Source organism: Thunnus albacares, chromosome 16 (genome assembly GCF_914725855.1).
Source record: "Thunnus albacares chromosome 16, fThuAlb1.1, whole genome shotgun sequence".
Lineage (NCBI taxonomy): Eukaryota > Metazoa > Chordata > Actinopteri > Scombriformes > Scombridae > Thunnus > Thunnus albacares.
The window spans coordinates 2,326,552-2,342,069 of NC_058121.1; the positions used below are offsets into that span (position 1 = coordinate 2,326,552).

The 15,518-nt window shown below is 40.9% G+C and overlaps 1 protein-coding gene across 3 annotated transcripts in view; it reads right to left on the reverse strand.

The window, feature by feature from the left end:
- bach2b (BTB and CNC homology 1, basic leucine zipper transcription factor 2b) overlaps positions 1 to 15,518 on the reverse strand; it is a 109,663-nt gene that overhangs the window by 40,490 nt on the left and 53,655 nt on the right. Inside the window, exon 1 of one of the 3 annotated variants that reach the window (XM_044377122.1) lies at positions 10,187 to 10,272. The exons of the other annotated variants lie outside the window; for them this stretch is intronic. The gene's annotated coding sequence lies outside the window, so the exon portion shown is untranslated. Of the gene's footprint in view, positions 1 to 10,186; positions 10,273 to 15,518 lie in introns of those variants that run through there. 3 annotated transcript variants of the gene reach the window in all.

The window sequence follows — 15,518 nt, forward strand, 5'->3', positions numbered from 1 at the left end:
TGATGATTTCCCCATCATCCAGGATTCTCAGAACCAGAGCATCTTATATCCTAACACACTCAAAGCTTCAAGAAAGGCGGTGTGTGTGTGAGTGTCACTACAAGTCCACAGTGTGGAAATGGAGACTGACAGGCATCTTCACCTTGGAACTGGTACTAGCCCCCATCTTGTGAAAATAGAAACCGATCGCCATGTAAATGGAAAGGGACGGGGAAATGCAGTGAAGGAGAGCTCTCAATACTGAGTCAGGCAATCAATCTGCTAGACAGTTGCCAAAATATATACAAGTGCTGAATGGAATCATTAGATACTGGCATCTGTTTGTTTTCCATGTGCCACATTGCAATCATGCGCTATACACCAATCCAGCTTTTTCAAAAACCTGCAGTGTTTGGCATTAACATTGTGTAACTGCTGTTGTTTTTGTTCTTCATCAGGATATAGAGAAGTTATAGTACAGAAGGTAAGTATGAGACTAGTAAACACCACCTGTTTAAAGATGAGGGACATCTCTGACTTCACTCAAATGGGCCAGTATGTGTGGAAAAAGTATAGAAAATCAGAAAGTAACTGGTTGGTGCATTTAAATTACAATCTCTTATCCATAGAATGAATTGTGAAAGGTTTAAATATGGAGTAAAAAGGCTCAATATACTGTAAATACTGAGTGATCACCAGGAGAACACTTAATTTTGTTGGAAAGATCTGTCAGCTCTGACCGTCTCTTCTTTGTAGTAAATTCACATACTTCACATTAGCTTTAATATAATAATTATAAATTCTATTCAAAATTAATTTTATAGTTATTATCCAGACTGAATTTAGAACACAACTAAACTGTAAAAAAGGCATTTCTTGATTGTAGCAACTTACAAACTACTGCAGCTGCACATGTTTTGTTCTTGTGTCATGATTATAATGTGCTGACTGCAAAATATTAGGACTGAGCTTTTAGAATTTATGTATTATCTAATTGTCCTTTACTGATTGCACAAAGGCCATCAATGAATTTAAAACCATTTTCTCAACAGGTGGAAGTCAAATATGGTAAGTGAAAACCCCCAAATGTCATGTCTATCTATGGTATATATAATAACCAGATATGGTGGTGTAGATGAACTATATAAATGACTCACCTACTGTATGACCTACTTTTGAACTCAAGATTATGAGGAAACTGATTCTGGGTGACAGTTTATAGCATTTCCAGATCGACAGATCAAAAAGAAAAGACCTATCACAGGTGTATCACACTTTTGTCCAATCAGGGGCCAGATGCATAACCTTAGTTTAAGACTAGTCTTGGCTTTAGACTGGTCTTAGATTGTCAGGTTAGACTAGTCTAATTAAGCCTGTCTGTTGCATAAATATTAAGACTGACTTAATTTGAGGTAGGAAAGTTAGCCACCTCTCCCCCTGGCTAATCCTGAGGTTGTCAGTTGTTTTTTTCCGCTTTTTTGGGGGGGGGGGGTGGGTTCCATTGAATTGATTGAAGTTACACCCATGATGCATTGCGAGACTGGCTATCTAATTAAGTCTTACATTAGTCACCCATAGGGAAGCTTTAAGTCAAAGACTCTATTTTTATGCAACTGGCCCCAGGTGCCAGAAGGGATAATGTTGATGTTTCAGCATATCTACTGTCCAGCCTTGAAATGACATCTGTTGCAGGCAAATGTGTACTGAACCTAGACCACAATAAGGGACGTGAAAATTATGGGCTGGTTTTGTGAGGCTACACTGACTTAATCTGAGGTAGGAAAGTTAGGCATCTCTCCACCTGGCTAAGCCTGAGGTCATCAGTTGTTTTTTTCAGCTATTACATTACAGTCCTTTCACATCAGGTCATTAGTAGATTCAGCTCTTTACCTGTCACATAGTTGTAGTAAAGATTTCACTGGATCAGTCTATTGCTACAACAAACAGTCTGGTGTGGGGGCTGTTTTGGAACATCTACGTCAGTCCAGACTTCTCCTGTGGTTCTGGCTCGTCCAACTGTTGTATAGTTTGCTTATTTCCACCAAACATTTCTCAGTTGGCTTCCGAGGATAATGACCTGTCTTCCAAGAATAATGTTTCCAGATGCGGTTGCGAGGTTCAGAGCAATCCAAACATGCTATTTCTACCCTGGAATGCGCATTCGCTTCACTTGTACTTCAGATGGTTTGTTGCAGTGGGAGGAAAATGCAAGGATGACACAAACACAACACACACACACACAAACAAGTGCAAACATATTCATACACACACATGTACACGCAGACACATACCCAGACACACACACACCACAAAATAGCAGGTTGTGGCAGAATTCTGATTAGAACTGCTGATGGATGCAAAAGATTTCTTTTTTCTTTCTTTCTTTCTTTCTTTTTTTTTTTTTTTTTAACTTCTGACTAGGGTCAGTTGTTGACGGCAGCTCTTTCTGTCACACTAATACTGATGCCGCTAACCTTCTCCTTGAGTTGCTAACATTCTTGTGTAGATCAAAAGTGCAGTGTGATGGTGATGAATATGCTCCAGCGGTGGTCAGAGCAGGGTTTACCACTGGCTGCTCCTGGAGTGAGCCTGCTGATATGTGGCTTAGTCTGATGAAGACTAATGTGGCTGCAGACCTGTTAGCTCTGCACTCCACATTACTGCAATTATGCTCATAAAGCTACTGTGTGCCACTTAAAGTGTGTGCACGGCAGTCCACACGCTGCTGTATTGTACAGAAGGTGTATTAAAAGTATGTTCACCTGTCACTGCACTATCACAACCTTCATGTGTGAATGGAAGGTAGATATTGATTGTACCTGCTGTTGCCTAACCATTGTCCTTATTAAGACTGATTGCTTACTAACACCACTATAGCACTGCTACTGGAGGGTGTTACAGTGCAGTCACACCTACAGTTTGATTCTTTCTCTTTTGCTTTTTCATATCGACGTAAGATTTATTCAATCTACTGCTGTGCAAAACTCATTTTGGTAAATATGTTTACGCGCTTTCTTTCTGAGAGAGATGAGAAGATCAATATTAGTCTCATGTCTGTGTGTTTGGTACAGAGCTAGTCAGGGCAAAGTTAGCCTAGCATAGCTAAAAGACTAGAAGCAGGGGGAAACTGCTAGATTGTCTCCGTTCACAGTTAAACAACACACCTACCAACATCTCTAAAGCTGACTAATTAACACACTTTATGTTGTTTGTTTCACCTGTACACAAACCAAAACATAAAAACGACAGTTTGTGGTTTAAGGGGGAATTATCAGGGAATTATTGTTCTTGCTAAGCTAGGCTAACTGCCTCCTGACTCTGTACTTAACACAAATTGATCCGTCTGAGAAAGAAGGCCTATATTGCATTTCCCAAAATATTGATCTAAACAGTGAAAAATGCCCTTCATAATTTCTCAAAGTGAAGAGAAATGTTTTCTCTGACTAACAGTAGAACACCCAAAGGTAAATCAATTCATAAATTCATTTGAATTAAAAAGATCAACTGATACTTTCAAGCACTATATATATATTTTTGCTTGATAATGATTTACACCATGAATTGATCTGAATCTGAATTCTTGTCAATCAGTGCTATGTTACAAGTAACCACTTCAAGCTGCAAGGAGAAGTTGTGCTCACGGAAAGCATTTCACAGATACATGGATGACTTCCTAAGATAACTCAGAGTGTAGCAGTAGCAGCAGAAATGTAAATGTTTCTACAGTCTTATACTGTCGCATTGTTTCATCTGCAACACATATCACAAATTGTGAACAATGCTTTCCTTTTTTTGTTGGTTATCAGCAGGTCACAGGTGTCACTGATAATTACCGTGGAAACAGCTGAGTTACCCTGCGGGATAGAACAGATAACTCAGAACAGATAACTAGAACTATTCTGTCTTTTCATGTATCAGTTTATTATATGAGAAAAACTAAGACTTGGAGAAATTCTAACCAAACAAACAAAACCAAACAAACAAAAAAAAAGAATACATTCTGTATAAACCAGCTGAAGCATTTTGGTGGGAATGCTCCCACAAATGAGCGTTTACAGAAGAAAAAAATAGCTCATCAGTGACTGTAACATGACAAGCAGCAGGATGTTTGAGTCAGTGTTGGCCCGGCTGTATCATATGACGTGGTCTTGGTTCGGGGGGTTTAACTAGGAAGGGTGGGAGGGTGGGGTTGGGTGGTGATGTGTGACAGTGTGTCATAATGTGCTCTGTGATGTGTGTCCTCTCTGCTGGGTCTCAGCAGAATAATGTGCAGGGTGTGTGGAAGGAAGAGGCGGGGCTGGGTCATGGCGGAATGAAATATATAAATGATTGAGGGTAGACTGACTTCAGGGGCTGAACTGAGCCCCCAGCGGCACAGTCATGACTGCTACTATTATACAAAAAAAGCAAACAAAAAAAAATAAATAACATGCACCATTCAGGGAGCTTACATATCCTCAACACATTCCTCTGACATGCCTCTCTAGACTTCTCTATGTGGATCTACAACACAGAGATTGGCAAAAAAGCATTTTGCTGTAGCTTTTATCATTGTTTGCTTTGCTATTTCTCCGAGAAAAACAATAGAATCAGACTCAAAGTTCACTGTATTTAAGTTGTGAGACGCTATGACTAATCATGTTGTTCCACTGAGTCAGTGGTCAGATGACAGATTCAGAACAGACTCAGTGAACAGTCTCAGGATGTATTTACATTCTCGGACTCATTCATGAACAAGCTTCCATATCAAAGCATGAAGGAGAAGGACACTCATAAGTGAGTAATAAAAGCATCATTCCAGTTTACAACTTGGGTCTTTGTGCTTGACAGTTGGTTCCCCACTAAAGGTCCTCTTACTCCAAAATGAGATACAATAGGCTACATACTTGAAAATGACTTACTTACAAAAATAAGACACAAGTTGTCAACAATCTCCACTCAATTTCCACTTTCTAGCTTGTTCCAGAGCTTTCAACATTTTAACACAGTCCTTATCAGTCTCTCTCAGTTGTTGTGGAACTGTAGAGGTTCAAACTTATAGTTATCTTTTATCATCATCTATACATCTACAGTTGCCTACATCTACCTACATCATCTACATCTTCCATGACAATTGAGCAAAACTTGACTCATTGATGAATACTGTGCGATACAGTCGAAAGCGCCACAACATGTGAGTAAGCAGACCTTGCCTGTACATTGTTTTGTCAATGACTTGGGTCTTTTTCTATCAGTTATGATGACATTGTTTTCACCAAAGTAACTGGGAACATAGTGACATGGATACAACAAAGTCAAGAAAGAGTTATTTGGAGGTAAAACTGCAAGTGAGCACATTCAACATATTGCTAATAACCAGTCATTACACAAGAAAACTGTGCATGCACAACTATGGTAAGTGCGGTAAATAGGTCAATGTTGGAGCAGGAAGTGGGTCTGTAAACTGTGATGGATGTTTACAACAGACAGTTGGGGTGATAATTCCACTGTTCACCTTTGTTCGTTTGTTGTTTCGATCATGTGACCACTCATTTTTGTTGCCCTGTCGGAAATCTAGGCAATTACAGTACTTACTGATACAATGTTATTATTACTGATTAGACAGATGGCCAAAACTATAAAAATAAGGCCCGAGCTGTAATAAATTGGAATGATCCTTTTATAGAAAGTAGAAAGAAATGCTGCTGTATTACTGGTCAGACAGCATTTTCAGAAGTTTTTCTGGAAAGTCAGAACAAACATTCCTTCTCGCTGTATATTTGCATTCTTTACATCACTAATTGATATCCCACATGTGTGATAATGCTCTTTTCCTCACAGATAAGCGCCTCAAACAGGGAGACAATGGATCAGTGTGGAGCAGAATGTTGGTGGAAATAACAGCCGTGAGGTCTGACCCACAGTTTACTTACTGTGAGGCAATAATCTGAACATCTCTCGAGTGATTGGAATGACTTTGACTCATGGAACATCTACACATGTGGCATGATTGTGACAAAATAGAAGTGCACCCTGTGGCTCCTTGTAATAAACAAGGTTAGTTTCAACTTCTGCTGCTATGGTCTAATAACATTATCCACTGAGCCAGTGCAGTCAGAGGGAGACAAACATGAACACTGTGTCACTGTGCACAATTAGAGGGGAGGACTCCTGCCAGATGACTGTAATTACACTGAGGATGAACATGGTTTTAATTGGAATTATCAAATTAGGCTACACCAATGAATGGCTTTGGAGCTGTACAAGGCGACAAATGTCAACATGGATGGTGATGACGACGATGGGAGGTAAATGGAAGCTCTAATCCAGAGTGTATATCACCATGTGTAGTTCAAGTGAAAATCTCCTACAGGTCTGCTTTGTGTCCGTGTTTACATGCAGAAGCCTTTTCATGCGTAGTGTTATGTACTGTCTGTGAATAAAACATGCAGAGTATTTTTTTTTGGAGGGGTTTCATTTCCTCAAATGAATCTATCTGCTTCCCCATACTCTCTGATTATTTTGGGGCAGTGTTGGTCAGAGTGATGGTCCATCTATTCATCAGTATGTATGAAAGTTTTTAACACTCAAGTCTAAAGCAACATATTGCCATATTGCTATGAAATCTGGTATGGGGAGCGTTGGTCCCCAGAGGGTGACCCCCCCTCATCAAGTCAAGACAACATTTCTTGTTGACCAACATCTATGACAAAGGCTAATGTCTGTATTTCTAATCAATTATAAAATTATTTTAAATTACACAAAAAACATCAATATCTAAAAGGCAGCTTACCACGACCTTTATAGAGCACATTCATGATCCAAAGGGGTTTTAAAGGGGTTCTCCAGTGATGTACTTGCACACTACCATAAAGTTGGGGGATTTCCCATAATGGGGGAGGGTGGTGGGTATTTGATCAGTTATCATTTAATAGAGTTGCTCTGACTTGTTGTAAAATGTATGACTTTCTTGTAAACACTACATTTCAAATTCATGAGATTTTCATTTTAGAAGGTTTTACACTTAAGTTCATAATTAAGACGGGACCAGAATCTTAAAACATATCCATATCTACACATACAGTGCATCACACATTTAATGCACCATAGGTGGTGTGCTTTAATATTTATCAAAAGGTGGTGCTAATCATACCCAGGGTGGTGCTTCTCTGCAGGACAAACTGCAGAGATCATCAGAAACGTGTTAATGAGCATCATTATGACCATCAAATGGGGATATCAGGCACAGGGCCTGATTAAACAGGGATGTCTCTATTTGGGCTTTTATAGAAAATATTAATGAGCATGGACTCAGACCCGGCTCCTAACTTGCTTCAAATGTCTCCCCAGCTGTTACACCCCCCTCTTTGTTTATTTCATTCATTTATTGCACACTCCAGCTGTTTAAGACTCTGGTCTAAATGTTGTAAGATGGTTAATATACTTGTAATGAATTAAATTATCCAGAAATAATTATTATTGGTCATGTAAAAACTTAATAACTTTAATTCTGATCCAAGGTTTTCACTTTACAAATGATGTTTATTACTGTTATGTTGTAACTTCAGGATGATTACGTGTTGGTCTATGGCGTGACTCAACTCTGTGACCCCTGTGGCTTATGAAACCATTGCAAAACCAGTTGCATACCATTAAACATGCACTGTCATCAAAACTAGAAACAAGGCTGTTTTTCTTAGTTCCTGAAAAAATGTGTTTTTCATCTGCATCTGCCACAGACAAAGCATGTTGCTCAGGCTCTATCATACTGTACAACTAGACAACAGTATTATTACAGCAAAAACACTTCCACCTTGCTGCCAGCATTTGGACAACACTGTTAAATCACAAATGAATTATCTTGAGAGGAGAGGTCAGTCAGGGTAAGAGGAAGGAAAACTGACATGTCCCTGCTTTACAACAAGCAAAGTGTGACTTACAAATAACTGAGTCTTAAATTGAAGTTTCTTCACACCTTGAAGAGAGAGTGTGAATATTCATTGAAATGAGAAACATCCTCTGTGTTCAAAATCAAAAGAAGCGATTGTGAAGATTGCGAGATAAGATTGACAACTTGACAGGAGGAGTTTTTTGGGGCTTTCCACTCTGACCACAGAGAAAGTCTGTTAACATCCATGGCAGAGGCTCCTCACTCTCCACACTGCTGATAGGGTAAACATCCTTTCAGAAGGTCACTGGGTTGCTGCTATTGATCGTCAGATAATATATGCAAGACAGCCACATCTGAGACATGCTGCTGATGCTCACCAAGCTCTGCTGATTACATACTGAAGAATGTGGAAGCATAATGAGAGTGTTTCTTTGCCATGTTTCATCACACTGACACAGATTAAATAATCTATCATGTGTAATTAATTACAGAACATTCTAAATCATTCATCCTAAAAAAAAAAAAATAGACGAAAAGATAAAGCGAAAGACTAGGTCAATCACACTCGGTGTGTGCAGGATGTGACAGGTAGAGTCATGTTTTTAACAATAGATGGCGTTCCAGAAAGTTCAAGGTAAAACCTGACATGGAGGACACAGAGTCATCTCAGGCTATGGCTGGAGTCATTATGCTCAAGTCCATCTACAAATGGATCAAGTGCTTTTCACTCCAGATATAAATCAATACTGTCTCCCTGCGCTTTGATCAGGGCACAGAGCGGAGAGAACACAGCATCAGTTCCTGAACAAGAAAGCTCGACCCAGACAAGGTGTTCATGTGCAAGGTTCAGCTGCACTTCAGGAATGTTGTCCTGGTTCTAATTTACATGTCTGACCTGAGGAGGGACCCACTCTATAGTCCCTTCATGTCATGTGATGTCTCAACAACTCTCAGGTCCAGTGTGGTCAGATGATTGGGGCAACCCAGGTTAGGTTGAGCGCCCTCCTGGGTGCCGCCAAACTGCGGTCCATCCCACGGTGCTCCCACTGCTGACAGTGATGAATGTGAGCGTCAGACGGCACAGCCCAGAATGCGCTTGGAGCGCTGCACAAACCTGCATCTATCTGCAATTGGCCTAATTAACACCAGAGCTACTTCATCTCCCTGCGATGGAAAGGTCCAGGCAGTGACCTCAGCCACATGAATCAATACTCAAACCACTGCTGAGATTTACCTTTTAAAAGAAACAATTAGTGTGGAGCACAAACTGCATCGAAACCATCAAAGACAGCTGGATTACACACTAAGAAACTAATTATCTGTGCAGCCGCCATCTGCATTAAAAATGCACTCAGGCTTATGTCTTTGACATCAGGAAAATATCAAGAGAGAAGGGTGAAAGTGAGAAATCTGTGACTTAAAGAGCTGAATGTCAAAATGGACAGTGAGCATTCATTGCCAGGTGTTTGAGGGCAAGTTTCTTAGGGTGTTCGTAGTTGGTAAACTTGTTGCATTTTCCCCTTGGTTCATTTTTTTTTCCACAGAAAAAAATTGAAGCAAATCAAAATGCATCACTAAAGGCCATGTGAGAATGTTCACTCCGCTCATTGGTCCTGAGGGAGCTTCCATCTGCCCAAATATCAAAATAGCAACGTACTCGTGTTAGTCCCGGTCGGACCTCGATTCATTCTCCAGCTCGCTGCGAAACAAATGTTGATTTCACTCATCCACATCCGAGCCAGCAAACTTGTAGAGTACGCCTTGTAGTCGGGTCAGACCGAGGTCAGCTCACATTCCCACCACAAACGAACCGCTCAGAATTTGTTTGTGAGCAGACTGAGACCACATCCTCTAAAGGGTCTCTGTGCAGTTGCTTTCTTCCAAACCTGAGTACAACTGCTGTGTTTATATCAGTCCAAACTAAAAGGGGGGAAAATGAACCAGAGTCCGATTCAACCGGACCGAATGCAGATTTGAAAAAACCCTAAGATTTGTCTTCAAAACTTGGTATCATTGTGGTGTTTTCCAGCTATATCTACCACCGCAACAGCACCCATATCATGCTGACTAATCGTTTTTGAAAGACTTTCTCATTTTGGAGAACAAAATCAACAAAGGACAATGACAGGATCTGCGGTTTGCCAAGCACCAATATCCATCTTACATAAGCAAAGATATGCAATCAACAAAATTATTAGCATAGCTGAAATGCAACCTGTTGCATAGGCCCAGAGTTAACTTTTATTTCTCAAAAAATCATCTTTGCCTTCTATACAAAGCCAGTGAAATATATTGAAATTAAGCCTTGAAAACAAGCAAGTGTAAGTTTGGCATTACCTCAGAAAGGCATCAACACACATCCAGTCATCTTGTTATTCCAGTCTTTGCTCTGACAACTTTCTAATGTCTCTCACTGTATGTTACCGACAGCATCTGAGCCTATCAGTGTCTGTGGGTGGGTGAGTATGACTGAGCAAGTGAGGTATGTGTGAGTGTGTGCGCGCGTGTGTGTGTGTGTGTGTGTGTGATAGTTGTGTATGTGTTTGTGTGATGGCATGCCAGAGTATTTTTGGGCTCTGCCTGCTTAAATGCAGCTTGCATGAATCATGACTTCCCACATAGTAGGTCAGTGAGTGGGGTGAGTCATATTGCTGTCTTATATGGTAACACGCTGCACATGTGATAGAAACACTGGGTTATCTATAGACCGGCCTCGCTGTTTCAAATGTCTGAAGCTGTGCTGCTCTGCCACGGCTCTGTCTTGGTCTCGAGATCATATTAGTGCTCATTTTGTCTTTGGTTTGATCTCATTTTTTGATATGTCTGAGAACAAATGTTTGACATTTGTTAATTATCAGTTCAGAAAGTGTGGCTCAACATGACTCAGTTTGGTTTTCATTTGACACAGCTTCAGCCTTAAATGTAAGCACCACAGCCATACATTACTGCACAAGAGTCACCGCAAAACACAAATATATACGAGTACTACCATAGAATCTAGAGAGAATAGCAGATTGATAATTGCATTTCCTACCTCATGCTCGACTTTCGCACTGAGAATGACAAGGTACACCTGCACCTCTTCCTGTGAGATTGGTTGAGTCAACAAGGAAACAAGTTCGGTGTTTGCAGACACCTCAGTTTGCAAGCAGAGAAAATCACCTCACGATGGAAGTGAAACACCCCCCCCAAAACCATCATTGCCAAGAGCGAAAGTGGCCTTTGAGGGACTGGATTAGGGTATGTGGAGTATTTTCCAGCAGCAGCTCCACCACCACAGCCAGAGAAGGAGCAGATCTTGTGCTAATTAGGCCAGTGATTGGCAGGCCAAGGGGCTGCTTGGATGAGTGTGCCCAAGACTGGATTATGTGTTGCATTATTAATGGGGCCCGGTGGAAGCGGATGGAAGAGTTGGGGGGTGGGGGGTAGGGGAGGGGTTGTCTTTATTTGAGGCATGCATGAAGTTGACAAAAATTCAACTGTCAGTTTTGACAAAAAAGCTCACGCTCAGAGCACTCATGGAAAAAAGGCAAGTGGAAAGTCTCCCCACAGGAAAGAGTTGACACAGAGGCATCGCCCACGTAAAAACCTTCAAAAGCCACGTCTGTACGCATGTAAGTGTGTGTGGGTGTGTGTGCAAAGCCAAGAGCGCGTGTGTGCGCGTGTGATCGTGTGTATATATGTGTGTGTGTGTGTGGGTTGGAGGGTACAAGTCTGTTGATATGGCAAAGAAAAGCAGTTTTTCACAATCTGCTGTTGCGTTAAAACCCGAGCAATGGTATAAATATCCAGCTGAGATCAAAGGACACAGCAAAGCCAGGCTGTGAGGAAGATGAAAGACAACATCTACTGATGTGACTGATCGGAATACACCCTCGACGAGCACAAAGATACATCCAACATGTCTGAAAATTCAGGGCTTGAGCTGGACGCCACGCTGATGCTTTTTCACATCTGATTCTTTCTTGTTTATGTGTTTGCATGTTGTTCTCACGTCTTGTTCTACAGTTCTAAATGTTGTGAAAGACCACACGCAAGACCAAGAGGCTATGTGAATTCATACCTTCCAAACTGTTCTTTCAAGCATTAAAAAACAAGCTTGTTCGACAACGCACTTGACAGGTTTTGTTGTTTTCTTCCTCCACAAAGTCAAGAAAGACCACTTGACACACAGCTCTCATTCATACTGGACCGTGACAACAGTGTTGCCTCTTCTGACTACATAAAGATCAGTTGGGGGGAACGTGTGACACTCAATGGATGAGGCTCTCCAAAGCATCTTTGTTTTACTAGGTAAAGGTCTCACTCAGATCAAAATCTCTTTATCAGAAACGATCTGGCCAAGAAGTCAGCAGAAAACCAGTCACAACAAGAACTGCAAGACGGTCCTGCACTGCACAAAAGCACATAAGCAATTACAGTGAGATCCAAGTGCTCTGACTTTGTTCCACTCGCTATAAATTGCATATAATATGCATTTTCCATACTAATTTGGGGGAAGTGACTTGTAAACCATCATGAGGATGCAGGTGATGCTGCTTGGTTCATTAAGTGTGCTTCTTATGTTTTGATGATGATGAAGATGAAGATGGTGTGTCCTTTAACAAAGTGTCCGCCCGCTTCAGTAACAGAACAGTGTATTACAGTTGTTGAAATTTCAGATAGAATTGAAGCTGTCGTTACACAAGAATACCTATATTTTGAAATGAATCTGAACTCCTCCCGTGCATGCAAATAAATCTGTGATCTTACCAGTAACTGTTCTGTGTGTTAACATAGTGATCTTCAACAGTCTGAATAATCTAACTATCTTGCTGGCTTCCACCTCACAGGCTTGCCTTCTCTAAGTAAACAGACAAAAAAAATTCTTCACAGATCCACTCGGTTCTGACCCAGGACCTGATTCAGACTGGGTTCAAATTCTACTCAATCTAATCAGGTCGAGTCTGGTCTCCTTTTACTGCCATAGGTCTTGGGTCTGTATTTCAATGGACCCAAGTGTATGTGATATCAGTTCTGATCATGTGGCACGTCACAATCACAGCAGGAGAAAACAGTGCTTTTTTTGAATGAGAGGAACATGTGAACTGTGAGGGGAACGGATGTGAGGAACAAGTACAAGGAAAAGGAGAACAAGGAGGTAAAACCAGCTGGAATATCAGCTGTTTGTTCCTGTTTTATGACAATGTTAAGAAAAAAGTTCTGACATAGGAACCAAAGACAAACTTATTTTAAGAAAATCAGTCATCTAAAAGACTTAAATTAAGTTAAATTAATTTTGGAATTTGATATTACAGATATTACATTTATTGTTAATGTATATTAAATAAAAGAAAGCAGAAATAGTTTAGAACATTGTCTTTTTGTCTGTCTATTACCCAGTTGGCTACAGAAGGTTTTATTGTTGGTAGCTACAGCAGGTTGCTATGACTTTAAATTCATTCTTAGGGCATTATTATTATAATATTGCTGCTTAACTGATCAAATTAATTGATAGCACATCAGGCTGCTGCCGGTGTTTGTGTTCTCTCTCTGTTTGGGTCGACCGCAATTTGGATCAAGTCTGTTATCTTTGGGTCTACTTGGGTCGGGTCTGGCTGTGCTCGGGTCCCCCTCGGGTCAGCTTTTTAAAAAAAAATAATTTATGCATGCCGGGTTCGGGTAGGTTTTCCACGGGTCCCTTTCAGGTCAGGTCCAACATTTTGGACCCATGAAGACCTCTGACCTGTACGTCATTCAGGCAGTACATGTCCAGGAATCTGCTGAACAGCCGTCGCTGTCAGTTTACTGTGGCTGCAGCGATGCCAGTGTGAAGGGCGAGGACGAGGAGGAGGAGGAGGAGGAGGGGAGGCTGCAACATGTTCACATGTTTCAGCACTTGAAGCTGAGCTTTAAGCTCACTCACATTACACAGCCAGAGAATGGCCATACCAGGTTAGACGACCCTCTGGGGGAAGGGGACTGGACTGTGTGAGTAGTTGGGTGTACGACAGAGATTCAATGACCATTTCAGCCAGGAGTGCCGACACATGCATCTTGCAACATCATGTCTTTAAATAACAAGAGCTCTGACAGTAACAAGGTCAAGCTTGTAGCACAACACAAGGCACAATTTGTCTCCTAAAAACTACGTTCAGATACAACAAATCTGCATCAGTACATATGTTTTTCAGGAGTAATGCTGCTTAGAACCAATTGTAGTCTAAACCTACCAAATCAATGGATGGAGGGCATTAAGTCTGGTCTCTGGTGTTAAAGTCCTGCACTTTGTACACACCACCGTCCACTCTGACCAAAAATGTTCTGCAATATAAGAATATCACATTTCCTGAATTGGAAATAAAAAAAGAAGAAACATGGCAGGAATTATGATTTCTCCCAAATGCACTGGATGCACGGTGTTGAATCACTGAAATGTGTCCGTAATATCTTTGCAATGTCAAAATACCCCATAATACTCTCATATCATCCATCATGATATCTTTGCAATTTAATAAAAAAAACTCTATAAACCCTGAATTGTCCAAATATTTGCAACAAGCTCATCTTTGAGAGAGCAGAACAGTTCCAAAATGAAACATCAATTAGATAGTGCCATGTAATGTATTTATCAAGAATGTATTGTGATTTATATCAGCATCATTGACTGTAGTGCACAAAACCACTGACGCAACTTCTACTTGTCTCTCTTTGTAATCTCTCTATGGTCTGAAAGTATATTTCTCTCACTCTTCATACACACAGCATGTATTTGTGGTTTATTTAACCACCGTTCTCATTTCACAGCATTAGCTGGAGCCCGACTGTCTGAATCAAGAGCAAGAGTTTGCAGGTTTCATAGCAAGCATCACTACTCAGCTGATTTCAGTGATTTGTGCTTCCAAAGCTACTGTCAGCCTGACATGACTTAGAACCGCAAAATAGCTTCACAAAAGGAGTCACAAATCTAGCCATGTGATGATTAATGATGTGCTACGTAAGTGAAACACTATGGGCTGTAAGCTCTCTAAACAGACACAACTCACATAACATGCATGTCACCTTATCTACTGTAAGGCATCAGAGTAGAGAATGTATCATAGGTCAGTCAGAGCTGTCAAACTACGCCAACACAAGAACTGACTGCTTCGAATCAAGTGCGAGGGCACAGAATGAAAGGTTATGGTTTCAAGTGTGCGCAGAGGTGACACAGAATGCGGTTTAGTGGCTTTTGGGGCAGCAGTCTTGATGACTCAACCTGAGAAGAGAAAGCAATGCTTATTGATTGGACCACTTAGCACGCCCGAGCATCACAAGTCACAGTGGAAATATTCACAGGGAGGATGAACTGTATCAACAGTGAAAAGTGTGTCAAATGTTTCAGGCATTGTTCGGTTCTGATCACTGGATTAGACTGGGTTGTGAATACGTTTCTAAATGTATTTATATTCCGAGGCTGTCTGTGTCAGTCTGGTAGTGACAGAGCATCTCTGATCATCTTTGTGTTTTTACTTCCACAACATGTAACATTTGTTTCTGTCTGGCAGGGAAAAAAAAAAGCTCACAGTCATAAAGCCCTTGCTAAGTAATGACTGTTCATATCCAACCTATGATTTATTTACACATGGGTGGGCCAGCTGTGTCATGCAGCCATTAGAGCAATCTGTTCAGCACAGTGTTGCAATCTGAC